At 40.3% G+C, this 27,059-nt stretch overlaps 1 protein-coding gene across 2 annotated transcripts in view; it reads right to left on the bottom strand.

Annotated features, from left to right (window-relative positions):
* LOC122811177 overlaps positions 1-27,059 on the bottom strand; it is a 3,180,768-nt gene that overhangs the window by 730,268 nt on the left and 2,423,441 nt on the right. The gene's annotated exons all lie outside the window — the stretch shown is intronic.

Raw genomic sequence — 27,059 nt, 5'->3', positions numbered from 1 at the left:
AACTATTGTCTCCCTGTTCTGAGAGACTGCTTTCCAATCTATCTGCAAATATACAGAGCTGAGTATATTTTTTGGTTTTAGAGTTTAATTGTTGCTTAGATCTCTGTTGAAACTATTGTCTCCCTGTTCTGAGAGAATCTATCTGCAAATATACAGAACTGAGTATTTTTTTTTTGGTTTTAGAGTTTGCACTGTTAATTGTTGTTTAGATATCTGTTGAAACTGCCCCCCCCCCATTTTTTGCCATGTCTTCAGTTGGTATAACTGTTTTTACAGCTTGTGTGTTATCTAACTCAAGGATCACTTGCATAAAATTAGACTTGTTAGTAACAGCCTGCATTTAATTGCTAGAACCTGTGTTCTGACAGACTGCCTTCCAATCTATCTGCAAATATACAGAGCTGAGTATATATATTTTTTGATTTTAGAGCTTGTACTGTTAATTGTTGCTTAGATCTATGTTGAAACTATTGTCTCCCTGTTCTGAGTGTCTGCTTTCCAATCTATCTGCAAATATACAGAGCTGTGTATTTTTTTTTTTTGGTTTTAGAATTTGTACTGTTAATTGTTGCTTGGATCTCTGTTGAAACTATTGTCTCCCTATTCTGAGAGACTGCTTTCCAATCTATCTGCAAATATACAGAGCTGAGTATTTTTTTGTTTTAGAGTTTGTACTGTTAATTGTTGCTTAGATCTCTGTTGAAACTGGTCCCATCCACTCTCCCTATTTCTGGCTTGTAGTTTACATTTGGTGGCTTCTGCAGTTGCCCGCCCATTGTAGATTTGATCTGGGACACTCCCCCAGTCCCATCTCTTTATCACATTCTACCTAATAAACTCTTTTTGCACTTGCTTTTAGTCCTTTTTAATTTAATTGCATTTTAAAACTGTGTTTTGTCTAATATTGCTACATACTCAAGTGTGCAAGCTTGCACTGCATGTGAATTGTTTTTACTACTGTTTTTGCTACTTTTCTGTAATAAAAAAGGTAAGCCTGTTTCCTACCTTTCCTGTAACTAGTGTTCCAGATACAGATTTGCTGTATTCAGGACTGTATGTAAGTCTTTCTATGTTGGAGAGCTTATCAGTGGGAGTGGTAAGCACTAGGTAACCTGTCTACCACATAAGGAGTGGTTCTGACCCAGAAATTTGGGCAATCTCTTCCATCTCTCTCAACTTTCTGATTTGAAAGCCTGCATTTGCACTTGTTTCTGTCCTGTCGTCCAGTGCAGATACAGATTCTTAGTTTTAGCACTTAAATTTGCTTATTCATGCTCAGCACTTCTTCAGAACATGTAAGCACTAAATAAGCTACTAATTACTATAGCACTCAGCCTTCCCCATTACCTAGAGGAAAACAGTTTTTGTACTTACTTTTCTCACTTGCTTAGAGAAAAACAGCTCTTGTACTTACTTTCATCACTTATTTAGAGGAAAATAGTTTTTTATTCAGGCATGTCCAAGGGTCAGCTCCCAGTGTTATCTCCTGTCTATCTGATGAATTTGGGCATCTTGAGGCAATGTAGAAATTGCCTCATGTACACAGACAACCCTCTCCTCCTACCACCCAACACTACAACCTGTGAGAGATGCACTTATCTAGCCAAACTGGAGGTAAAGATCTCTTCAACCAAGACTGAACTTGACAGTCATGAGGAGAAGGTAAACATTTGCACCACACCACACTCATCACATAGTTTCACTAAATCTACACCACCAAAATCCACACATAGTAACACAAAAACATTTGCGAAGGCTCTCAATAATAATCTGTCTAAGCAACAGAGACCTCCAAAGCAGAAACGCAAGCAACCTCCATCCCCCAACACAACCCAAATGACACATAGCTGACAGACTCAGTGTGCCACTCAACCATAGCCAATAAGGCAAAACAACGTACCCAACACACTAGTCATAGATGACTCTATAGTCAGGCACACTGATGTCCCACTCACCAGGCTAAACAAGGAGAAGGTTACTGTCAGCTGCCTGTCGGGTGCCAGGATCCGCCAAATAACCCACGCACTCGGGTCACTCCACAACAAGTACAAATATGACTCTGTGATTGTCCATGCTGGTGTGAATGACCTGAGATGTACCTCCCTGGATTACATGAAAAGAGACATGGAAGAGCTCTCCAATCTTGTAGCCCAGGCAGGTTTGACCCTAGCCCTGAGTAGCATTCTGCCATCACCCAGAATGATACCGCAGTACAAGGACAAAATGATTGACTTCAACAGTTGGCTAAGCTTCTGGTGTCATTCTAAGGGAATCCAGTATCTGTCTGCTTGGGATAACATGGTCGACAGACCATGATGCTTTGCCACAGATGGCTTGCACCTGTCACCCCTGGGATTCCGGATACTGGCTAAGGTTCTTGCTGCCCCTATAGTGCCTCTTTTAAGCAAGGTTTGAATAACAAATTCACCACCGTAACAGGAACAGGCAAGCAAAAACTGAGGGTAATGCTACTCAATGCTAGAAGTCTAAATCTCAAAATGCACTCACTCGAGGCACTCCTTAAAATGGAGAACATTGATATCTGTGCAGTGACTGAGACCTGGTTCAAGGCTCCAGAGAGCACCCCTGCACTACCAGGCTATAACTCATACCACACTTTTCGGCCAAGTAACCTGGACCGAAACACCAAAGGCGGAGGTGTGTCCATATTCTTTAAGGATATCCACACCTCCAGGCTAGTTGCTCAGCATAATGCATCCAAGATTATCCAAGTGCAACTAACTCTGGGCAAAACTGCAATCCAAATTGTAACTTGCTACAGATCCCCCACCATGCCCCAGGATTCCTCCTCCTCTTTTCTTGATGTACTGGAAAATATTAGGGTTCAACCAAACACCCTAATAATGGGTGACTTCAACTACCCTACCATTAACTGGGAAAACTACTCGTGTACCAACTGCTTAGCTCAATGCTTTCTGGAATTTATAAACTCCAATGCCCTGGATCAACTTATCCACACTCCCACCAGGAGCAACAATATCCTACACCTAGTTATTACCAACATTAGTGACCGGTGTTCCACACCTGAAGTCAACTCCTCAATGGTCCAATCTGGCCATAAGCTAATCACCCTTGATATCCACATCCCCCCCCCCACCATTAAGAAAACCATTGTAAAAAAATTCTCCAAAGCCAACTTCATGCTTCTTAAGACATAAGTGGTGAACTTCATGACACCCATGCAGATGAACAGTACAGTTACAACTGCTGAATCCTACACAAATGCAGTCTATAAGCACTTACACGAGTGCATGGATTGTGCTATCCCAAACAGAACCAAGATGCTATCCTCCAAAAAAAGGAAGCCAATCTGGTGGTCCCCTGCCATAAACAAACTGTACAACAGAAGGAAGAAACTGTTGCAAAAGAGAGTAAAATCCCATGAGTGGAGGAGCTCCCTGGTCAGCCTCAGTAAGAAGCTGAGATCCATTATAAGATCCTCCAAAGCTAGCTATGAAAACAAAATCACCACTAATTCTAAGGGCAACCACAAAGCATTCTATAGCTATGTCAAGAATCTCGATGGCAACACCCAGATCTGTTCTGAATTACAGCACAACGAAACTAAAATTACAGAACCAATTGATATTGCCAACATCCTTGCAGAAAGGTTCAGTGCTAACTTTACCCCCACCCCCTAAAGGGCCCATATCTATACAGGAAGAATGCAGAGTCCCTGTAATCACAACTATGCAGGTAAAAGCTGCACGCTCTAAAGCCAAAAACGCAGCATCCATGGGACCGGACAACATCCCAGGCTGTGTTTTACACGAACTTCAGAACTAACTGGCTCTCCACTTAAGTACCATGTTCAATAATAGCCTCACATCAAGCTTTGTGCCCACTGAATGGTGCACAGCAACAGTTATCCCACTCAACAAAGAGGGAGCCACCACTGATCCTGGGAACTATCAATCTATTAGCCTGACAAGCCTGGTCTGCAAGCTCATAGAACATATCATCATGGAACTCATAAACAAAGATATTGGTAACCTCCAAACTCTGGATCCCACCCAGTTGGGATTGTGAAAGGCAGATCATGCCTCCTGAACCTGATTGACTTCTTTGAGGCAGTCTCCAAAGCCATAGATGAGGGTAAGGTGGTTCACACAGCCTATCGTGACCTCGCCAAGGCTTTTGACACCATCCCCCATTCTGGAATTATAGCTAAACTCACTAAACTAAGTATAAATCCCTACATTACAAGATGGGTTGCCAACTGGCTCGCTGACAGAACCCACACTGTAAATGTTGCAGGCTCCAAATCTGACCTCAAAGCAGTGACAAGTGGAGTACCACAGGGTTCTGTCATGGGACCTCTCCTGTTTAGTATCTACTTCTCTGAAGTACAGGCTAACACATAAGGCCTCTGGCTAACAAAGTTCACAGATGACTGCAAACTAGGAGCCATAGTCAAGTCCCCAAATAATGTGGACATCCTACAGAAGGGCCTCGCTGAGACAGATGCCTGGTGTCAAAGCCAAGGCCTCAAGCTCAATGCCAAAAAGTGCAGTGTCATCCCCTTTGGTAAAAACTCTGTACCCATGAACTGCCACATAGGCAGCAATCTACTTAAAACTGAATGTTTGATAAGAGACCTTGGGACCCAGGTGGACAGTAGTCTCTCCTTTGATAGTCACATCGCCACAGTAGTCAGGAAGTCCTTTTACATGGCACACCTCATCATAAAAGGGTTCTCATTTAGGAAAAAAGAGGTCATTGTTCCCCTCTACTCGACACTCATTAGACCCATTATAGAGAACAATGCCCCTTTTGGAATGTACCTCACAAGACATCTGCAGCAGCTGGAAAGGCCACAGAAGTACCTCACAAAGAGGATTACTGGCCTCAAACAAATGCTCTACACTGACCACCTCAAAAAACTCCAGCTTTACTCCATAGCATATCGCCTACTCCAAGGTGATCTCTGCCTAACATATAAAGCTATGTCAAACCCTGAGCTGTTGAACATGCTACACCTAAAGAAATCCCAATCCGTCTGAGATACATGCTCTAGGGACCTAAACCTTGTCACCACAATAAACAGGACATGCTGGAGGGGATAGATTCCTGACCCAGAGACTTCCCATACTCTGGAACAGGCTACCCATCTATGTCAAGTAAAGTTCTTCATTAGCACTCTCAAAAAAAATCTTGATGAGTGGATGGGAAATAGGAAATACACCCCTGGGATCACTTCTGTGTCTCTGCTTGACAGTGGCACAGGAAAATAACTTTCTTGGGTGGCGTAAGCCAGGGAACCTTGTTGGCTAGGCTTATGTAGGCCCTTGGGCCGATAGGCAAGTACCTATCTATGAACTTATGAACCTATAATACCCCTGAGAGAGACTTGGAAATTTCCTTCTCTCAGATGGTCTGAAATCTGGTGGCAAAATAGATAATTCAGTGCCCTGAGAGTGAAGGTCACCGAAGAGTAAGTCCATTTCCCAAAGTGGTCCATTGCCTTATACTATTAGGGGGGGTGGCCCACTGCCCTAGACTATTAGGGGATGGCCCCAGGAACTCTCTTCAAATAGTTCCTTTTTTGTGGCCACTGCTACAATCATCACATCTACTGGAGTACTCTTGCTCCTTATATTTCCTGTCTGCAGGGGTTGAGAAAATGTTGCTTGGCTTTTTGGGGATAAGCTCCACAATGTCAGCGTCCTTCTATGCCCATTGAGCCATCAGATCAATAAGTGGATCAATGGGCACTACCACTCAGGGAGAAGATGAGCTGGACCCAAATATTTCCAGGAACACAGATTCATCAGGAGATTGGTTAAGTGTGGACCATCCTTTTCTGTTTCATAAATTTCAGGCTCTCTCCAAATGTGATGTCTTCAGAGGGGAATCCTGGGGAGCCTTCACTCTCATCCAAATCCGTGTCTTCTGTGACAGATTCATGTGAAGAGCCTATGTGTTTCCATTTGCACGTCTGTTTTCTATGAACTATCTGAGCAGAAATATCAGAGGGTTTGGAATAAAACTGGGAGCTAACATGGCTGGAAACCTGGGAAGCCTGTGGGGCCAACAGAAGGATGAAAAACAGTAGCTGATCTAAGCTGGGGTTCAGATGGCACCTACTTTGGAGAAAGCACCTTTTCCCGCAGCATCAACAGAACTCAATGGAAAGACATGAAGGCTGAAGTAACCACCAGCTTTGTAGGTTCCCTGCTGACATCAGACATAATGGGAACCTCAGAACTAATGGAGCTTAACCCAGAGAGTGATCTCAGTGCCAGGGTATCCAGTGCCAAAGTTCCAAGCAGAAGAAATGGCTCCAACAACTTTGGGGTTGACACCAAAGCTTCAGCTCTGACACTCTTCCAGATCTGAACATGTTAGACCCAAGAGAAGGGAACTGGTTGGCATTGATGTTACCTGAACTATCGACTTTGATAAACGTGCTCTGGGGTAGATCAGTCCAGAAGCTACTGGTGCCGAAGGGTGAACTGGTACTGGAAAAAACATCTTAAAGGAGGGGTAGAGGGACCAGCACTTTTTACGCTCCCAGAGGATGGTACCAAGTGAGCCCCAAGCTGTATCTGTGTCCTGAAAAATTTTCTCATCATTCTGTTGGTGTCCTGTTAGGTCAGGCTCTTTGGAGACCTCGACGTTGACAACATTGACAGTGGTCTGGAGTAGTGCTTCTCCTGAAGTACAGTGAAGTCTGGGTTTGAACGGCTCCAGTGAGAACCAGAGCTGAGTTGGAGATGTACAGTGCTGACAAGCTGTTGGCATTTTCAGCCTCTGCAGCTTTGGATCCAATTCCTATGATTGTGAAGGATACAGAGACCTCTTACAAGACTTCTCAGAGTCCCCTTTCTTTTTTGACTTCTCTTTAGGCTTTTCTTTATCCTTGTCTGGCTCTGATTTCTCCCTAGCATTTTTGTTGTTGGTTCTAGGAGATGAAGTGAAAGAAGAAGTAGTAGTGACAGTAGATCCTGTCTGGGGAGGAGGGAGTCCCTTGACAATCAATTTATCCCATCAAGTCTGTAGTGCAGGCTTGAGAAGAAGCATCTAAATGATTTGCCCCTAAACAATACACACAGAATCAGTGTGGACCCTGGGGGGCAGATTATGCCCACACTCTGTGCAGTTTTTAAATCCTTGTCGGTTGGCCATGAGGAAAAAAGTAAAATACACACACACACACACACACACACACACACACACACACACACACACACACACACACACACACACACACACACACAATAATAAATGGCTCACTAACCTTATCTATGGAAGAAATTATACACTAAGTTCGACGATCTTAAATGCTTCTACAACAACACATTTAACTATGACCTAGAAAAAACTACTTATTCTCTAAACTGCCTTAATAAGTAGAAAAACATACCTAAACTACCTAAGCCAAACTCTAAACACAGTTATATAAGAACTTGTGAGAGTAAAACTCTCTTGATAAGGGAAGAGTTGGAGAAAAAGTACCAGAAAAGATATGCAAGAAAGGAGCCCTCAGCTGCATGGCCAAACACTGCATGCAGCAAATGAGAACTGGGGTAGTAGGGTGGAGACTAAGGAATTATGGGTAGGGGAGGAGTCAGAGACCTGGAACCAAAAAGCTGCAAGCTTGGTGCTGAAGTCAGATCCAGTCAGATCCAACAACCTACAGCTGAACTGGATGACACTAGAATATTTGGGTACACCTTTTCCCCAAAATCTTCATAGCTCAACTGTCTTTTGTCAGAAGGAAGGAGTTTAGAGGAAGACAGACTTTTAGATTTGTTTGTAGAAAAAGATATCACAGCAGGGGTTGAAGACTGACACTTGTAGAGGTACTTGAGGGCCTCAGATACCATATAAATGGTATGGCTTCTTTGCAGCCAGAGGATGGGAGTCAGAAGCTAAAGAAGCAGCTGTAAAGGTATTGAATAAAGCAGCAAGCACTGTAGGAACAGCTGAAGAAGTAGGAGATTCCATTTGTAGCAGCTCATAATACCTCTTCTGAGTCTCTGACACTTGGGAACAATTCCAGTTGAAGTGCTCCATCATGTACACCACAGTATTCTCAATGGATAACTCCTCAAAGGGAGAATCAGGGGATAAGGAATCCTCTTCCTCTGACCCATAGTGCAAGGGAAAAGGAATCTGTAAAGAATAAACTAAGGATTCATCCCCAGAATCCAACTCCTCATCTGAGGAATCAGAATCTCTAGGCCTCTTGAAGAGAGGGGATGCCCAAGGAGTAGCAGGAACAGACAAGTTCTGAGGTGGCTTTAAGGCAATAAGTGCACTAAACAAACCCTGGGTAAAGTCCTGCCATTCTTTATGAGGATCCTTTACAATGGATGGGACATGCTTGGTCTTTTCTTTTTTAAAGGGACATCAGCTTTGACTAATCTAGGTGGTTCAGAGCCTTGCTTAGATTCTTTAAGAGTATCAGGCACTTCTTCCCGAACTAAAATCTGGGGAGTCAATCCCAAGGCCCCTTGGAAATGAGCAGCCATGATTCCCCCTTAATGTCCATTGAAGACATATGCACAGCCTTGGAAGATGTGCAAAAAGCAGGTTCCATGCCGGCTTCTGACTGGGTCGTGGCAGAAAGAATGAACTTGTGTCAATACCGAATGGTCCTCAGAGTCTTCATCTACCCCAAGAGAGATGTCTGGTGGAGGCTGGACAGCAGCAACATCAGAGCAAGACTTATTAGTCTTCTTCTTAACAGTCAGGAGAATCTTTGTGTGCGTAGATTCCACCATGGCACCTTGAGTCAAAAGCTTTTAGTCATTAGTTCTTCAGACAGGTGGATAAGCAGGACACATGACTGGGAAAAGTTTTGAGAACAAAGGTCTGACAAACAGTACATCAAATATGGCCAAGTGTAGCACCTAAGCAGAACAAGCACTTTTCAAGTCTATCATTATGGGGAATCTGCTTCCCACACTGACATTTTCCTTTCCTGAATGACATGAATTCACAATATAAAGAAAATGAACAGAAGGAACACAAGCGTGGAATTCATCTGCAAACGGCTCAGTAAAACCAGCACAGCAAAGGATTTCTTAGACTGAAGTTCAAATGTGGCATTCAGGGTGGTGGTAACGAAGTTCTGAGGGTGGAGTGTTCATACATTACCTTTATGCCTTAAGCCTATGTGAGGAGCATACATCTGATGTATGTCACTCTGATGATGTAAAGGCTTTGGTTTACTGGCTTGGCATTAGACTATCCTAAGCAGGATATCCCACATGTAAGGAATACTGCAACAGTGGTAAGGAAGGATATCACTGTTTTCCACATTAGGAATCTCAAGTCAGCCAGGAGCAAGTTATTTTTTTTTCCAACACAAAAAATTATGATCAAGAAGAAGCCACCTTTTTTCTAGCAGGATTTGTATGAAACACTCCTTACAAGTACATTTTTGCAGAGGCGCTCAATAAAAATCTACACAAACAGAAGAGACCTCCAAGGCAGAAATGCACTCAACCACCACAATACAACACTAATCATGAGACACATAACTCTCCTAAACAGTGTGTTACTCAACCAAAGCCGCTAAGGCAAAACAGCATGCCCAACACACTAGTCGTAGGTGACTTGATACTGAGGCACACTGATGTCCCACTCACTAGGTTAAATAAGGAGAAAGTAACAGTAAAGTCAACTGCCTGTCAGATGCTGGGATCCGCCACATAACAGACATACTCAGGTCACTCAAAAACAGGTACAAATATGACTCTGTCATTGTACATGTAGGTGTGAATGACCTGAGATGTACCTCCTTAGACTACATGAAAACAGACATGGAGGAGCTCTCGGATTATTGTAGCCCACATGGGTATGACCATAGTCCTGAGCAGCCTCCTACCATCACCTAGAATGATACAATAGTACAAGCAGAAAATGATTGATTTCAACAATTGACTAAGTTTCTGGTGTCATTCTAAGGGGATCTAGTATTTGTCTGCCTGGGATGACATGATTGGCAGGCCTAGATGCTTTGCCAGAGATGGCCTGCATCTGTCACCCCTGGGCATCCGGACACTGGCCAAGGCTCTTGCCACCCCTATAGTGGCTTTTTAGGTGGTGTTCCAAAGACCAAATTACCACCATAACAGCTACAAACAAATGCAATCTGAGGGTCATGCTGCTCAATGCTAGAAATCTAAATCTCAAAATGCACTTGCTCAAAGCACTCCTTAAAATGGAGAACATCAACATTTGTGCTGTACCAGAGACCTGGTTCAAGGTGGCAGATAGCACCCCTGCACTACCAGGCTATAACACATTCCATACCTTTCAGCCCCTGAACTTGGACTGAAGCTTCAAAGGCGATGGTGTTTCCATATTCATAAAGGATGCGCACACCTCCAGACTGGTAGCCAACATGATGGATCAGGGATACTTCAGGTGCAGCTAACATTGGGTAAGAAAGCAATTCAGGTTGTAGCCTGCTAGAGGTCCCCAACCATGACCCAAGACTCACACTCCACATTCCTAAGCACCCTGGAGAATATTAGGCTCCAACCTAACACTCTCATACTGGGCAACTTCAACTACCCCTCCATTAACTGGGAAAACTATTTATGTACCAATACACTTGCCCAACATTTCCTGGAATCCATTAATTCCAATGCCTTGGACCAGCTCATTCTTACCCCCACTAGAGGTAGCAACATCCTTGACCTGGTCATTACTAACATGGGTGACCATTGCTCTGTACAAATAGTTAATTCCTCCACAAACTAATCACCTTGGAAATCCACCCCCCCCCCCCGCAAAGGTAATCACCATGAAAAACTTCTCCAAAGCTAACTTTGGGCTCCTCCACCATGAGAAATGTCTCCAAAGCTAACTTTGGGTTCCTAAAACATCGGTGGCTAACTTCACATCACCCATGCAACTGGAGAACAGCTGCATGACTGCTGAATCATACACTAATGCCCTGTACAAACACGTACACAAATGCATGGGTCTCGCCATACCAAACAGAACCAAGGTGCTCTCCTCCAAAAAAAGGAAGCCAATCTGGTGGTCCCCTGCCATAAACAAACTCTACAACAGAAGGAGGAAACTGATGAGAAATAAGGTGCAGTCCCAAGACTGGAAAAACTCCATTATCAGCCTCAACAAAAAGTTGAGATCCCTCATAAAATCCTCTAAAGCTAGCTATGAAAACAGAATTGCAGCAGATAGCAAAGACGACCACAAGGCCGTCTATAGTTATGTAAAGAATTTCCACAGCAATGCTCAGAGCTGTTGCACAATGGCACCTCCTATACCGAGCCAGCAGATATTGCCAATATACTGGCTGACAGATTCAGTGCCAACTTTACCCCTCTCTTTCCCCCACCAAAGGACCAATCACAATACCAGTAGCTTGCCAGGCACCCAGTCTTACTGCTGCACACGTTAAAACGGCACTGTCCAACGCCAAGAATACAGCTTCTATGGGACCTGATAATATCCCTGGCTGTGTTCTACATGAACTATAACTGGCACCTCACCTGTGTGCTCTGTTCAATCACAGCCTCACCTCAGGCTTTGTCCCCAGCAACTGGTGCACTGCTACAGTTAACCCTCTACACAAAGGAGGAGTGACTACAGACCCTAGGAACTATCGCCCCATTAGCCTGACAAGTCTGATATGCAAAGCTATGGAACACATCATCATGGACCTAATAAACAAAGATATAGGGAACCTCCAAACTCTGGATCCCACACAGTTTGCTTTTGTGAAGGGTAGATCATGCCTGCTTAACATGGTCGACTTCTTTGAGTCAGTCACCAGAGTTGTGCATGAAGGCAAGGTGGTTCATACAGCCTACCTTGATCTGGCCAAGGCCTTTGATACCATTCCCCACTCAGGAATCAGAGAAACTCACTAAGCTAGGCATCAACCCCTATATCACTAGGTGGGTTGCAAACTGGCACACAGATAGAACCCACAGTGTGAAAGTAGCTGACTCCAAGTCAAACTGTTGACCAGTCACTAGTGGAGTCCTACAGGGTTTGGTCCTGGATCCTCTCTTGTTTGGTATCTACTTCTCTGAAATTCAGGCCAACACAAAGGGACTCTGGCTGACAAAGTTTGCAGATGATTGCAAGTTGAGAGCCATAATTAACCTCCCAAGTGATGTTGACATCCTACAGAAAGGCCTCATTGAGACCAATGACTGCTGTCAGAGCCACGGCCTTAAGCTCAATGCCAAAAAATGTGTCGTCATCCCCTTTGGGAAATACCCAGTTCCCATGAATTACCACATCGATGGTAGTCCACTGAACACAGAAGGAGTCATAAGAGATCAGGGAACACAGGTTGACAGCAACCTCTCTTTTGACCACCACATTGCCACTGTGGTCAGAATGTCCTTCTATGTGGCACATCTCATTACTAAGGGTTTTGCATCTAGGAAGAAAGAGGTCATTGTCTCCCTCTACTCTTCCCTCATTAGGCCAATCATCAAGTACAATGCCCCATTTGGCATGTACCTCACTACATACCTACAACAACTGGAGAGGCCGCAAAAATACCTCACAAAGAGGATCTTAGGCCTTAAATACTTGTCCTATATGGACAGACTCAAGAAACTCCAACTATTCTCTGTCTCATATCGCCTTAGAGATGATCTCTGCTTCACTTACAAAGCCATGTCTGACCAAGCTCTGTTAGAAATGCTACAGCTAAAGAAATCCCAATCCCTCCGCACAACACGCTCCAGAGACCTCAACCTCATTACCACAATCAACAGAACAAGCTGGAGGATCAGGTTCATAACCCAGAGACTGCCCATGCTATGGAATAGACTTCCCATACATGTCAAGCAGAGCACCTCACTGGCCCTCTTCAAGAGAAATCTTGATGAGTGGATGGGAAATAGAAAATTCACCCCAGGGATCACTCCAGTGGATCTACTTGACAGAGGCACTGGAAACTAAGGTCAGGTGGCATGATCCCAGGGTAATCCTATGGGCTAGGCTTGTAAAGGCTCCAGGGCCATTAGCCTAGTACACACCTATGAACCTATAAAAGAGGGGATTCCATGGGCAGACAGGACAATAATGGAAAAAAAATCAAATGCCATCATGGAAGTATCAAATAGAGAAACCTATTAAACAATTAAGACAAGAAGTTGCACTGTTAGAAGAGTATAGAACAGGGAAAAGATCAACAAAAATGGTTGACAACTGAACCTTGAAGGAGGACTAACACAGGCTACAGGATAGTAACTCACACAAAGAATGCAGAACTACATAAATATTAACCTTAAACTTGGTAGTGGTTCATGTCTTGGCATCAACTTTTGCCTCCTTTAATAACTGCTGCATGCCATCAGAAAACAGTGGCCTAAAAGGCATTAAGATTCTATCAGCCAGGCAGTTAGTTGCAGTTATTTGGAGTCAGGATATATCAAACATCTCTTGCCCTGTACGAGTAGGTCCAGTCTGCAAGAAAGTTTATAAGTGTCACTGACCATTTCCAAAAGAAGGAAAAGCACTGTTGCCTGGGCAAGAAGGGAATTACCACAATGCTCTTTGCAGAGTCCTTCTGAATCTTCAAAATTACCATGGATATTAGTGCAAAGGCTGGAAAAGCATACAGGCATCTTCCTGTCCAGGGAAAAGGAAAATCATCTGATATGCAAGCCTTTTTGCATATCCCTTCTTATAAACTCCAAAACTGGAATTTGAAATGTCAGGGGATGTTGATGATGTGATGATATTTATGTGGTACAGGAAAAACTCAAATAGATCTAGATAAAGATATTATTTCCTGTGGAAGAAAAGTTCTTTGAAATAACATATCTAGGAGACACCCCTGAAAAAAATCCTGTGAGTGTAGTAGACAAACAAGACTTTTGTTCTCCTGGAACCACAGTTTGTGTAGGATATCCCTCATTCAGGACATAGATTCTTACCACTTTGAAAAAGACTCCACAAAGATAAGCAAGCCAACAAAATAAGGAAACATGGAAATACGGTGCAGTCTGCAATAGGCCATCACAGGCTCTAGGTACTGTAAATACCCTTGGAGCAGTGAACAGACCAAAGAGTAATGCAGAAAACTGATGCTATGATTCAGACACAGAAAACTTCTGAAATCTGGACCTGCAGAAATGTGATGATATGCATCTTTTAAATCTAGTATTATCAGAAAACTCAAACAGTCCAAATGGAGAGAGAGAGGTCTGATTGGAGAGATGACAAAATCAGCAAGCAAAAGAGAGTACTACTGCTGGAACTGAATTCATCCTCAAGTTTTGGTGAGTACCTTAATGAGGTGGACTAAATGTTTTTGTTTACAAAAATCTCACCATACAGACTGCATTTTATATAGCATATGACATGTAGGTTAAAAATAAAAAAGACAGCTGGGTGTACAAGTCCTAGGATAAAAAAGTGCCCAGTCCTGGTAGGTGCATTAATGCCCTGACTGGACAAAATGACACTGTAAAACCTCAAGACATGGAATATTCCTACAATGGGGTTAGGTTAGGCTAGGCTCAGGGGATGCCCCACCCCCACTACAGAAGGAAGTGATAGTCTGCAAAAATCACAAAAACTGACAGAGCAAAAAACAGCCATAATGACGATAGAGTGGAATTTTGAAGATAAGGAAGACATTGTGTATTGTCACTATTATGAAGAAGCTCAGAATTTCCATATAGAAGATATTCAAAAAGATTAAGAGAGAAATTAGAGGAAAGAAAAAAAATACTTGTACAAGATAACTGTCAAAAGTTTAAAATGCAAATTTGTATTCATTAATACAACAGATTAATAAAAAACATTATACAGACCAAGAAGCATTGGGCCATTTAGAAAAGGAAGCAATCAAAGAAGTGCAAAAATATAAAGAATAAAACCTGTAGATTTTTGAAAGGTATAAAAAAGAAACATGGAAATGGGAAAGAAAAAGATATATAATATGGTTCAATATTTATGCAAAGTAGAAAGCCAAACTAATTAATACAAAAAAGCATCTCCAAAGATATTTGAAGAGAAATACAGGCAAAGGCACCCAAATATGAAATTTTTCACAATACAGAAAATAAGATCTCAAAGGGAGAAAGCAGAAGAGAAAATTAATAAAGGTGAAGTTAAACAAATAGAAGCTGAAGTTATGGAATACCAGTGAAGTGATGAATTTTGTGTAGAAAGTCTAACACATTATGTCACAGCATGATGGAATGAGTCCCCCAAATTAAAGGGAAACAGGTGGAGCAGGGGACATCTGAAGAAGAAATATCATGGGAAAGAAAAAGGAATTTAATATGGTGTAATATTTATGTAAAGGAGAAAGCAAAACTAATCAATACAAAAAAGCAGCAACAAAGATATTTGAAGAGAAATACAGACAAAGTCATCTGGATATGGAACATTTTATAATACTAAAAATAAGAAAACAAAGAGGGAAAGTAGAAAAGAGGATTGGTAATGGAGAAAGCAATAGAAACTGAAGGTTATGGATTACCTGTGAAGTGAAGGATTTTGTGTACAAAATCCAACTCTGGCAACATCACAGAATGATGGAACAATGAGTCCCGAAATTAAGGAGAAACAAATGGAACTGGAAGCACCTGTTCATTTGCCGCATGAACATACTCTGTAGATTTCAGTAGGAAACCAATACAAAGGCTTAGCTAGAATTGCACAGCAAGGGAAGGAGGAAGAAATGGTGGCGACTTTGACACTGTCAATATTGTGCAGTGAATAGCCAATGAATTCCTATATGAAAGAGCAATGGATGACGGAGGAAGCAGATGAAGAGAATATGTCTGGAACTTTCTGTAGAATGTCGACAGAAAACACAAAATAAAGAGTGTGCCATCAGTTTAGAAGAAAAAGATCTAAGGAAAAATTGATTAATTTAATAGAGATGGATAGGCATATTAAGATTGATGAATTTAACAGAGATGGATAGACATATTAAGATTGATGAAAGAAATAGATTACAGAAAGTTGATAAGGCCCAAAATGTTGAAAGTTGATAAGACCCAAAATGTTAGACGTCTGATAAAACAAATGAACACAGTAATCATTCATGTGCTATAACAGAAGTAAATAGGATACATTACTGTGCAGCTAAATTAATAAAGGATAGTCTTACCATAAATATACAGGGCAATAAGGGAAAGGAAGTGAAGAAATCAAATTCTATCATGGAAGTATCAAAAACAGAAAACTATAAAACAATTAAGACAGGAAGTGACACTGTTAGAAGAGTATAGGAGAGGGAACAAATCAACAAAAATACTTAGAAAGATAGATGCAATAAAAGAAATGTGCAGTATTAGAACAGACCAACACCTATAGTACACTATCACAAATAATTAACTAAAGATATCAGCACAGGCAGAAAACCTTAGAAGATATGCAAATAAATATAAAGGAAAAGTACAAAATAAGCAATTCACTGATGACCCAAAAAGTTTTACAGAGATTTGGGTAACAACAGGGACGGCTCGTGCTATTGGACTGCAGGACTGCAGCCCTCCCAGAAAAAAGATGGAAGGGTATTAACATTTGACATAATAAAAAAAAAGTATTATAATATTTTGTTTGTGCTATAACACATTGCTTCTGAGCAAGTTTGCAAAGTCCCAGAACTCGAACTGCCCATACTCGTCGAGTTCCGGGTTTTTTTTTTAATTTTTTTAGAATGTATTTTCTATCTGATTGCTGTAAAGGCAGTCCGGATTAATGAAAAGGCATCAGTGTGGTGCCCAAATGTCTATGCGGTTTAACTGCGCAGTAAATTAGAAGGGGGTTCCAACTGCCACGTCCGCAGGCACGTACATGACATGGATGACTGGATTGCTACTAATTGGTTCTCGCTCTCTTCTCAAAAAAGAGCGAGAACCAAATCAGTAGCATTAGCACAGTACTGTACTTGTTGTCTTGCCTTAGGAGTTAGGAAGAGAAGAGGTCGAGTACTCGGGTGCTGTTGTTGCTGAAAGTGAAAAAAACACTTAATTTTTTTTCAGCTTGCATTTGCAGTCAAAGAGAGGAAAAGAAAGCGTGCCTAACCTTTCTTTGTGAACTGAAGGAGATAAACTGACTGAAGTAGGTGCCATACCATGGCGGACATGGACAGACATATTCATTTGAGTCAAATTATAGTATAATAACTTGATCTTACAGTAAGAAGGCAGTAGAGTACAGAAAATCAGACAAAATAGTGGGAATGTGGGAAGAAGTGGTGGGAAGAGATGAGGAGAAAAAGTTGGAAACTGAAGGAAAAGGGAGAAATTCGTGAATAAATAGAGTTGAGATAGTAGAACGGCTATGCAAATAGCTTGTGGTTTGTGGCTTTGTGCTTAAGTTGTGTATAAGGCAGGTGCTCGTTCATGGTAGACTAGGTGTGATGGTTGAACGGTTCCACATTTTCCTGAGACATATGAGCACAGCTAACAAGTCAGTTGAGTGTTGTTTTAACTTTGGGTTGAACTCTGAAGCCTTTTCAATATGCATTTGCTTTTATGGTTTATTTGACTTCTTTTATGTATTTCTTATTTCTGATGAAAGCTATAATCTTTCCAGTATATTTTTTGTTGTCTTATAAATTCAGACATTATTGTAAGCTTAGCATAACCACTTTCAAATTAAATGTATACGATACAGTTTTGTAATAGGCATGAACAGAGTTGCAACACAACTTGGCATAAACTAATAAATGAGGTATAATGACAGGCATTTGAATTTCAGACTTCATATTCTTCAGAAAGTACATGGAAACTCAAAACATTTTATTCTGGCAATTTTCTGTTTATATGATCAATATTTGAAAATTGTCCCTATTTTTGGAGCTGTATAGTGGCTTTGTCCAGGTTTTTTTGTGCTAACAGGTTGACAGCTGTGGTAAGAAATGAATTCACTGAATATGTCTGGTGGCTGTATTCCCCCATTATTGTCTTTGTCTAGGTGTTTTGTGCTAAGAGGTTGAAAGCTGTGGTAAGAACTGAATTCACATTTAAATTTCAGTCTGTCTTCATGAAACAGCTGATTTGGTATAGTGGTATGTTTCTCTGACTGTAGTGCACAGGGTCCTGTGTTCAAGGTTTGGCAGTTCAATGCATGGTGGTAATGTAACATTTTAGTCTAGCAACTTTCCAAGATTATAGAAGCAATGTTTAAAATATGTCCCCAGTTTTTGGGCTTTTTCCACCCTAATAAATTTTGGCTTTTTCCAGATTTCTTGTGCTTCAAAGTTAACAGATACATTTGAGTGTTGAGTGGATTTTACAAGGAGCTGAGAGCTTGAAGAGAAGTTTAATGCTGCTTATGCTAAACTTGCTTGCCTTGTTAATAGCACAACAGGTAGTATACTTGTTTTTGATGCAGAAGGCTGTGGGTTCTACTCCCACAGTATATGGATGCATTGCTGATACTGAACTGTGTTGTACTTTTAAATGGGGTAGATGCTGCAGTCCTGAGAATGTTCTCTTTGGTAGAAATACCTAGTAACGATGAACCTGGTAGAGATACCTAGTAACTATGAACCTGTTAATCAGTTTGCCATTAATTTCCTATTGCAATATTACTAGCTTATCATTTTGTTTATTGTAACATAGGCAATGTATTCCTGAAGGGCATCAGGCACTTTATTTGTAGATGAAACAATGAAATATAAAGTTGTTTACTGGCAGCAACCTCTTCATTTAGTTACAGATCTCTTTAATGTGGAATTATTTAGATGACTTTTACTTCTGCAGAGATTGTGCATATTTACTGCTACTGGTGGACTGTAGAAGTTTGAGTAGACTTTTATGATGTAAATGTTCTGAACTGGGCAGTTTTGTCATTACTGATGCATGCATTTTGTTTCATTGTTTACTGGAAAAATGTTCAAAACAATAGATTTAAAATGCCCTCTGACAACTGCACTGTATTATACAAGGAATATAATTTAATACAATCAGGAAGGTGTATTAAAGAACACATGCATGTTTCCTGTGCAAGGGGCCTATGATTTGAAAACAGCCCAAACTTAATCTTTGGGCAGATGTATTTTCTTTGAATGTGGGTTTCAAGGCTTTTTCAATGAATGTGAGTTTCAAGGGCAGAGAAGTTTTAATGCTAAGTCTATTTTCATTGTGAGACTGCATTGCTTTATTTATCAGATGTCTGTTGTTAGTGTAAAATAAAACTTTTAAATGAAATCCAAATCATTGTAGAAGAAAAGCAATATGCACATTATAGTGTTTATGGTAAATGGGGTGAAATAGCCAAGTAATGGGACATTGGAATAGCTGCAGGGGGAGGCCCCATTCCACCATGATTTTGTGAAGGGGGAAGGGTGGCAAACTCAGACAGCCCTGGCTGAACTATACCTCTCAACTGTCCAGATTTTTGCAGAATGAACAGATTTGTGCTTCTTATCTTTGGTTTGTTCCTCCTAAAATTTGTGGTTTTCTGGAAAATCATTTAGGAATGAAGTCACTAAATAATGACAGACACTGAGTTTCAGACCCTACTATTCTATTATCTTTCTAAGTTTATAAGAGCAATATTTAAAAATCGTCCTTATATCTGGGCCTTTGTCCATATTTCTTGCTCTGAGGCTGAGAGGTATGACAAATGTGTCAAGCCCAGCACCGTCAGCCAGAGATACTTCAAATTGTGAAATACTTGTTGCACCCTGCTCCCCCATGTAGTGACTCTGGATGTGTCCAAGCAAGGCAAGGAGCAGTTATGCAGTGTAAGTGTACAGAGTATACCACCATCCATGGTAGACTCAATACTACAGTGGCTTTTTATCTGTCCTTGATTTTGCATAATGTTCTGGTTTTCTGTCATTTTTATACTGTTGATTTATGCTTCTTCCTAGTCAGAAAATGCATGCCTTTGCAATGCCTGTTTCTCTGTGTTTAAGTATCAATGATTTAATGACCATCAGGTAAGCTTGTCTGAGACTGTAAGATGCAAGTAAGCTTTTATAAGCATACTGTTAAAAAATTACCAACATTGAAAGCCTTTTTGTTGTTGCCAAGCAGAGAATATTTACATAACTAGATAGTGGATAAGCCTTAGGTATTGAAATGCATATGAGGATATTTGTACTAAAGGACAGGATTACAGTATTTTTAGAAGCTCTTCACATTTGTTGGTGACTTGCAGTCATCTTTGCAGGCTTTACCCGTAAACTAAACAGAATGCCAATCTATCATGTGGGGTCCATAACCTGTGCAGTAATCCTTTAAGCAATTTGTCTTGAGCTTGTTTGTTTGCTGCTCATTTTTTACTTTGATCATGTTTCCCCATGAAATAAGTAGATAGTTGTTGTCGGGCAGCAGTTTTGTTTTGGATAAGAAACATTTTTACAAGTGGGGGTATCACAGAGATTGCTTCTTTCAGCATGTTACTTGGCACTTTTGCAAAGCTAAATATAAATTATAATTAGAACTGCAGTGCAAGAAGTGGTTTGAGTTAAGTGCTACCAGTTTTTTATACTTGATTTTGACTGGCATTTCAGTAATGTATTTAAAAAGTATTTTTTTTCATGCCTTGCAACCTTTTTGTTTCCATCTAGATATTAAGTAAGCTGTCATGTAGCCAATGCATTGAAATATTTGTTTTTCTTCTACACTTCATTTTGCCTTAATTGAATTCTTATAATGACCATTTGTCAGTGCCACCCAGGGCACCATATTATATTCAAGTCACAGTTTTTGTGTTTTTTAGCATAGCTCCACCCCTTTCTAGTTTTTCACACCCCTTTCCATTGGGCCCCACCCATTCAGCTGTCTCTTGCAGCCCCCCCTTGATTTGAAGTCACCAGCTGCCATTGGGGAACAAAGCAAAAGGAATAGAACCACCATCAGAAAAAATAAGAAATAGACGCATTTTGGAGGACTGTGGAACATAACAAAGCAGCTGAATGGATAGAAGAAGTAAAAGAAACAGTTGTTGTTGTGTCTCTCAGCTTTTCCCGGTTAGGGGTTGCCACAGCGGAACTCCGGTCCGCTAATGATTGGCAGTAGATTTTTACGTGCTGGCTTGCTGGGCCTAACGCACAATCTTCAACGAAGGAACGCCCATTCACGCATGTCGCCACACAGAAAATGCTCTAACTGAGAATTGAATGGGCAACGTCTAACTGTGAGGTGATAACGCCAACGCAGCACCACCACTGCAGTAAGTAAAAGAAACAGTAAGAAGTTCAAATGTTCAGGATGTGAAATAAGAGATTAGATAACAGCCAGAGCAACTGACACAAAATTAAGAAAACTTCCTAATTGGAAAACTCCAGGCCCAGATAAGTGTCTAACTTCTGGTTAAATGTATTAACATCTTTACATGATGATTTATCTCTGAGTAAGAACTACTTGTATGTGCACCCCAAACAGACACCAATCTAGTTAACAATAGAAAAAAAATGATATTCTTCCTCAAGAGTGAACCTGCAAGCTATTCTAAAAACTACAGATCAATAACTTGCAGTCCTGCGATGTATAACCTATATACTAGAATTGAAGCTGGCAGACTTTATAGTTATTTACAAGAAAACTAAATTGTGGCAATAGAACAAAGGGGTAACAAAAGAAAGTGAAATGGATAAAGAATCATATTTGTTAAAGTCATAATGGAGAATTGTAAAAGGGGAAGTATTTAAGTGTGGCATGGATAGATTACAAAACAGCATATGACAACATCTCACATTCATGAATAAAGGAGTCCTTACAGATGTATAAGATACACCCTACATTGATCAATTACATTATAGTGACCATGAAACAGTGGCAAAGCACTTTGCAGCTAAACCACGATAATGGACAAATTATAATCCCAGGGATAAAAATTCAAAAGGGGATATTCCAGGGTAACTCTTTGTAACCACTGCTATTTTGTCTTTCCATTTACCCATTAAGCTGTCTACTTAACAGATTAGATTATTGTTACAATTTGGCTCCCAGACAACAACAAAGTATAAAAACATCTCATCTTCTTTTTGTAGATTTAAAACTGTATAGTTCATCAGCTGAGGAGCTGAAAGCATAGCTGGAAGATGCCAAATTTTTCACAGATGATAGAAGAATGTCAGTTGGTCTTGATAAATGTGCAAAAGCAACATTTAAAGCAGGAAAGCTGCAGCATAAAAAAAATATCAGTCTCGAACAGGAATGTGATCTAAAGGAATATAAGCAGAAGTGAGTGTATAAATGTGTGGGAAATATTGAAGGATTGACAATAAAACATGAACAAATGCGAACACATCTCAGTAAGGAATATTTTAGACAAATTATTACTGAAAATAGCCCTGACATCTAAGAACAAAGTCCAAGCAATAAACCAATTTGCTTTTCCTGTTCCAACTTAGAGTTTTAGGGGTGACTGACTGGTCCCAAAAGGTAATGGATCATTAGGAGAGGAAAACAAGAGAAATGCTTCATGCTTATTAAATGATTTACAAAAATCAGTGCAAACCAAGACTATATACACTCCCAGGTTCTGGAGGAGGTATGGACCTCCTTGAAACAGATTACATGTATAGATTGCAATTACAGGACTGCATACATATCTGATGATCTCACCAGATCCAAACATAATGAAAGTTTTGAAACATGAAGAGAACAAATCTAAGATGACTTCCCTGTTTAGTTTAGCAGAAGCATATCAGTGTCAAGTGGGAATGGAAACCAAACCAGAACTAGACAAAAATCAGGCAGCAACTGAATGTGCCAAAAAACAAAAGAAAGAATATAAGAGAAGGATTAGACGAGAAAGCTAGAAATGTGGAAAATGCATAAATATAGCAAGTATAGAAAACACTTGGAACATCCTCATGTCAGCCAGGATCTGATGCAGAAATGGTTAAGTAGAGGTGAATTTAAACAAAAAGATGAAGGATTAATATTAATTAATATTAGCAGCCTAAGATAGTGGACTGGTTTACAAAGTCAACTGAGCATGTGGGATCAACAGATAAATTTAGGTTCTGTAAAACAGACCTGGAAACAGTCACACAGCTTACTGCTGAGTCTGATACACTAAAGGCAGAGGGCCTGTGTATACTAAAAGGCATAGTAATTTGGCAAGACTGCTGCATTGAGGACTGTGCAATCATTACAATACTGAAGTAACTGACAAGAAATGGAAACATGAGCAAGAAAGCATTATAGAGAATGATGAATGTTATATCACATAGGATTACCCATTACCAACAGTTCAAAAACAGATTGAGGAAAACTAGATATGGTAGTCCATGAAAAGAAGACAAAAGTAGCATTGATCATTGAAATTGTTATACCCATTGATTACAGTGTCTTACATACAGAGAGAGACACAAAGTAATAAAATATCAGGATTTGCAGGCAGAAACAAGGGCAATATGGAAGAAGGATACCCAGACAGTTCCAACAGTAGTAGGAGCAAAGGGGTCTAATAAAAAGGAATGTACAGTCTTATTTAGATACATTACTGATGCATGTAACTCAATATGAATTGCAGGTGTCAGTTCTGGGCAAAGATTTAAACAATGCTAATTTCACAAACTTTAGTCATACTTTGACTTAGGAATGGGGTTCTTTCCTGTCATGGTATTAGAAACCCAAAAGTCTCGGAGAAATTAAGCCAGGAATGAAAGGTAACAAGTTTGAACTTGGATACCTTCATAAACAGGTTTAAAAAGAAATATCTAGAACTGGTCTCCATTAATCTTCTTTCTTTGGCACTAGAAACATTCTTGAATATAACCGTTCTCTAAGTTGAGTAAGAGGGTCCACTTCTATCACCCTCTGAGACAACAGATGCTGAAGAACAGGTAGAAAAAAAAAAAAGAGAAGTCAGATCTGGCAGATGAGGGGGAATGTCTCAAAAAGAAGGGAGGGACTCCCACTGCTAAGTGTAACCTTGGTGAATTATTTTTAAAACCCATCTGTTTCCAAAGAAAGAAATGGAATTTCAAACTTTCTGAAAATATTAAGGGTTTGCTAGGGTAGGAGGGAAGATGGCAGTCTTGTAGACAGTCATTCAAACTTACTAGACTTTCCTTTGTTCTAGGGGTTCAGCCTTTCTTTCTGGAACCTTTTTGCCATGGATTTTTAAATGCTTACCAGCAGGTTGCTGTGTTGTATTAATTTGTTTTTTGAAAAATATTGCAGGGGTTGCATTAAACCCATTGTTACACTTGGAGAAGGAAAACTGAAAAATCTGGGAAATTCCTTGAATCAGCTTACGTCTCTTGTCATATTTATGAACCTCTGCAGCAGATGGTCCAAAAACTAACTCCCTGTCTAATAAAGAATTCAAATTTCAGCCTTAACATCATCTGGAAGGTTTTGAGTATGTAACCAATCACACCTCCTCAGTGCAGTTCCAGTGGCATCAGTAGAATCATAAGAACCTTTAAAACAGTGGGTAGTCATGTGAAGCACAGAAGTAATGGAGTTGCACAAAGTTAACTTTTCCACAGATGATAAAACAGATACATAATATTCCTTATGTTCTCAAAAGAGGCAAGCATAATCTAACATATAAAATTGACAGTGGGAAATTAAAAAGTAAGTGTTGCAGAAGAATAGCCTTTACCCCAAATCTTTCAAAAGCCTTCCCCCCTCCTTCTCAGAAGGAGAGGGATTGGTATTAACCAGATATTTAGCAGCAGCTTGGTTTACTAGTGCAAAAGTTGCTGGATTTGCTCTGGCATTAGTTTTTAAAAACTTTTAAGAGTGAGGAATTATATACAATCTGTTTTCTTGCGGAACACTGCAGGCTGGCTGTCAGGCAAGTTACTGGCTATGACAAAAACATCCTCCAATATTGAAAGGACAAGAGGAACTGAGTAGGTTCAGAAAAATCCAGTTGAATTAAGTTATAATACTGCTTTAGGGACTGTGGAATGTCATTAGGTTCCCAGTGAAACAAACGATTCATTCTGGAAATAGTTTCAGAAAAAGACAATCCCTCAATGGGATTGGTAGAAAACATACTCTCCCTCAGAATCTGAATTAGTAACCTTCACAATAATTTCTGGTTTCACATTCATGAACCTATTCAGAAAATAAAGAATCCTTTTTTTTCTGTTAGCAGAAACAACTAAACTGAAAGAGTCGAGAGGCTGATGTAAACCCTTAACTAAGCCCGATAAATCACTCCTGTCCAAATCGACTGAGATAGAAGATATATGTCAAAGTTTTTTTGAAAGGGAAAGTCTGAAGAAGTAGACCCAGTTTTGCCAGGAAAAATCTCCAATATGGGTAGGCACAGCCATCTGCCTAAGCAGTGAGGTGTTCCATGCCTCTTCTTCTAGGACTGACAAGTGTGTCTCTCTCCCTTGCACACCAAGGGCACTCCAACAGGCACAGAGAATGTGCCTAACTCCCAGCCCATGCTGGCTGTATGGACTGCACAAGAAGGAGCTAAGGAAGAAGATAAATGATTTAAGAAACCACAAACAGCCACAACAGAGTTACTCATCTGTGGCTGAGGCACTTTAGCAGCCTATTATTGTAGCAAAGGCTGTATATTAATTTTCTTTGGTTGAAAGAAGGAAAAACCACGGAACCGGAAGGTTATTCCACAGTTAAGCAAAAAAAGACACCTGATTCCCATGGAAGTATAGCAGCAGTAAACAGTAAATGTAGTAAACAAGTGACTTCTTCCACCAATGAATACAGCAAAGCATACTTTAAGCACTTACCTCAGCTCCCAAATGTAAAATAACACAAATTTTGTCTCAGAAAAAGTAGTTTTAAAGTAATTTAAACAACATTTTTTTCATCAAAAGTAAAAAATAACATTCCTGTTTAAAAGTTACTAAAGGTCATGTGACAGTCAATAAAAACACTTTTTCCTAGCTTAAAAATATTTTTTTTTCACAGAAAACATTCAATTTCTGTCATAAAAAGTAAATCAGCTTGTTCTTTTTACCCAAAGGGAACTTATCTGTCCAGCACTGGAAAGCGGCAGCCAACCATTGATCCCTGAAAGCTCACAAGATAGGCACACTCCATTTGCAAAAAGCTCTGAAAGGCTTGGCACCCAAGTTCTACTTTTAGTCAGTTTAGCTCAAACTAATGGTTTGAGCATGTGGAAGGTGTGCTTAAGCTTTGGAAACTGTTTGGCTGTTATATCCTTAACAGGATCTAATCCATATAGCTAAGGCTACTGCAGCAGTGATCTTGATGAAGAACATTGGACCATCCTCAGACTAGACGAGAGTCTCACAGTCCATTAATTCCTGCCCAGGTAACCCTACCAGATTACCTTTTACCTCATTATTATCTTGTAGGAGGGTGCAGGCCAGCTTGTAAGTCCTGAGGAATGGCCTATCCATTTTTCCCACAGGTCGGATTGAGGACTCACTATAGCCACCTGTTTAGGAACAGAATACAAGAATGCTTCCACACATGGCTCCTGCTTCCATAGCTCTGCAAGTAGATCCCTTCTTGACTAAGCAGGAGCTAGTTCAGCTGCTACAGGTGGTAAGTACAGGCACTGTGGGTATCTCCAAAGCCTTACGGCTTTCGTTCTTCTTCCCTGGAGGATGCCTCAGCTTGCATTAGCCATTAAAGTTCACCCTTACCGTATCACATAACGTACTCATGCCATAACAGAACAATGATTGTCTATGCCATAGTCATGGCTTCATTCCTCTATGCTAAAGGGGTGGGGGGTACCTTTATTAGCATTTTGTCTATTATTATGATATTCTATGAGTGAAGTCTGACTACCTAGTAAGGATACTTTTTTGTGTGACACTTCAAAGTATTTCATCTTTCTCCAATGCATCTTCAGTTTAATTTAGCTTTATTTAATTTTTGGATTTTAGAAAACAGATAGTCAAGGCTGTTTACAGGGAGTCTTGGAAGTACAATGAAGTTAAGACATATATTTATAGTCACATGGCACTCAAACAATAGTGACTGCTATTTATCTGAAGTCCCTAGATTTATAGTTTAAAATCTTTACAACTACACCCCACTTTCTCATTTCATTGCACTCTTAACACAGTTATCTTGAGTGTAAGCCTTAGTAAACTGCCTTTAAATTTTGCTTATCTCATCCATCACCTACCAAATGGATATGGTTCTTTTTACAGTAAAACAACACTGTACTTACTGAAG

This window comes from Protopterus annectens, chromosome 9.part0 (genome assembly GCF_019279795.1).
Source record: "Protopterus annectens isolate FY-2018-M chromosome 9.part0, PAN1.0, whole genome shotgun sequence".
NCBI classification, from domain to species: domain Eukaryota; kingdom Metazoa; phylum Chordata; order Ceratodontiformes; family Protopteridae; genus Protopterus; species Protopterus annectens.
The sequence above is the reverse complement of the archived record's forward strand: the minus strand, read 5'-3'. Positions and strand labels throughout refer to the sequence as shown.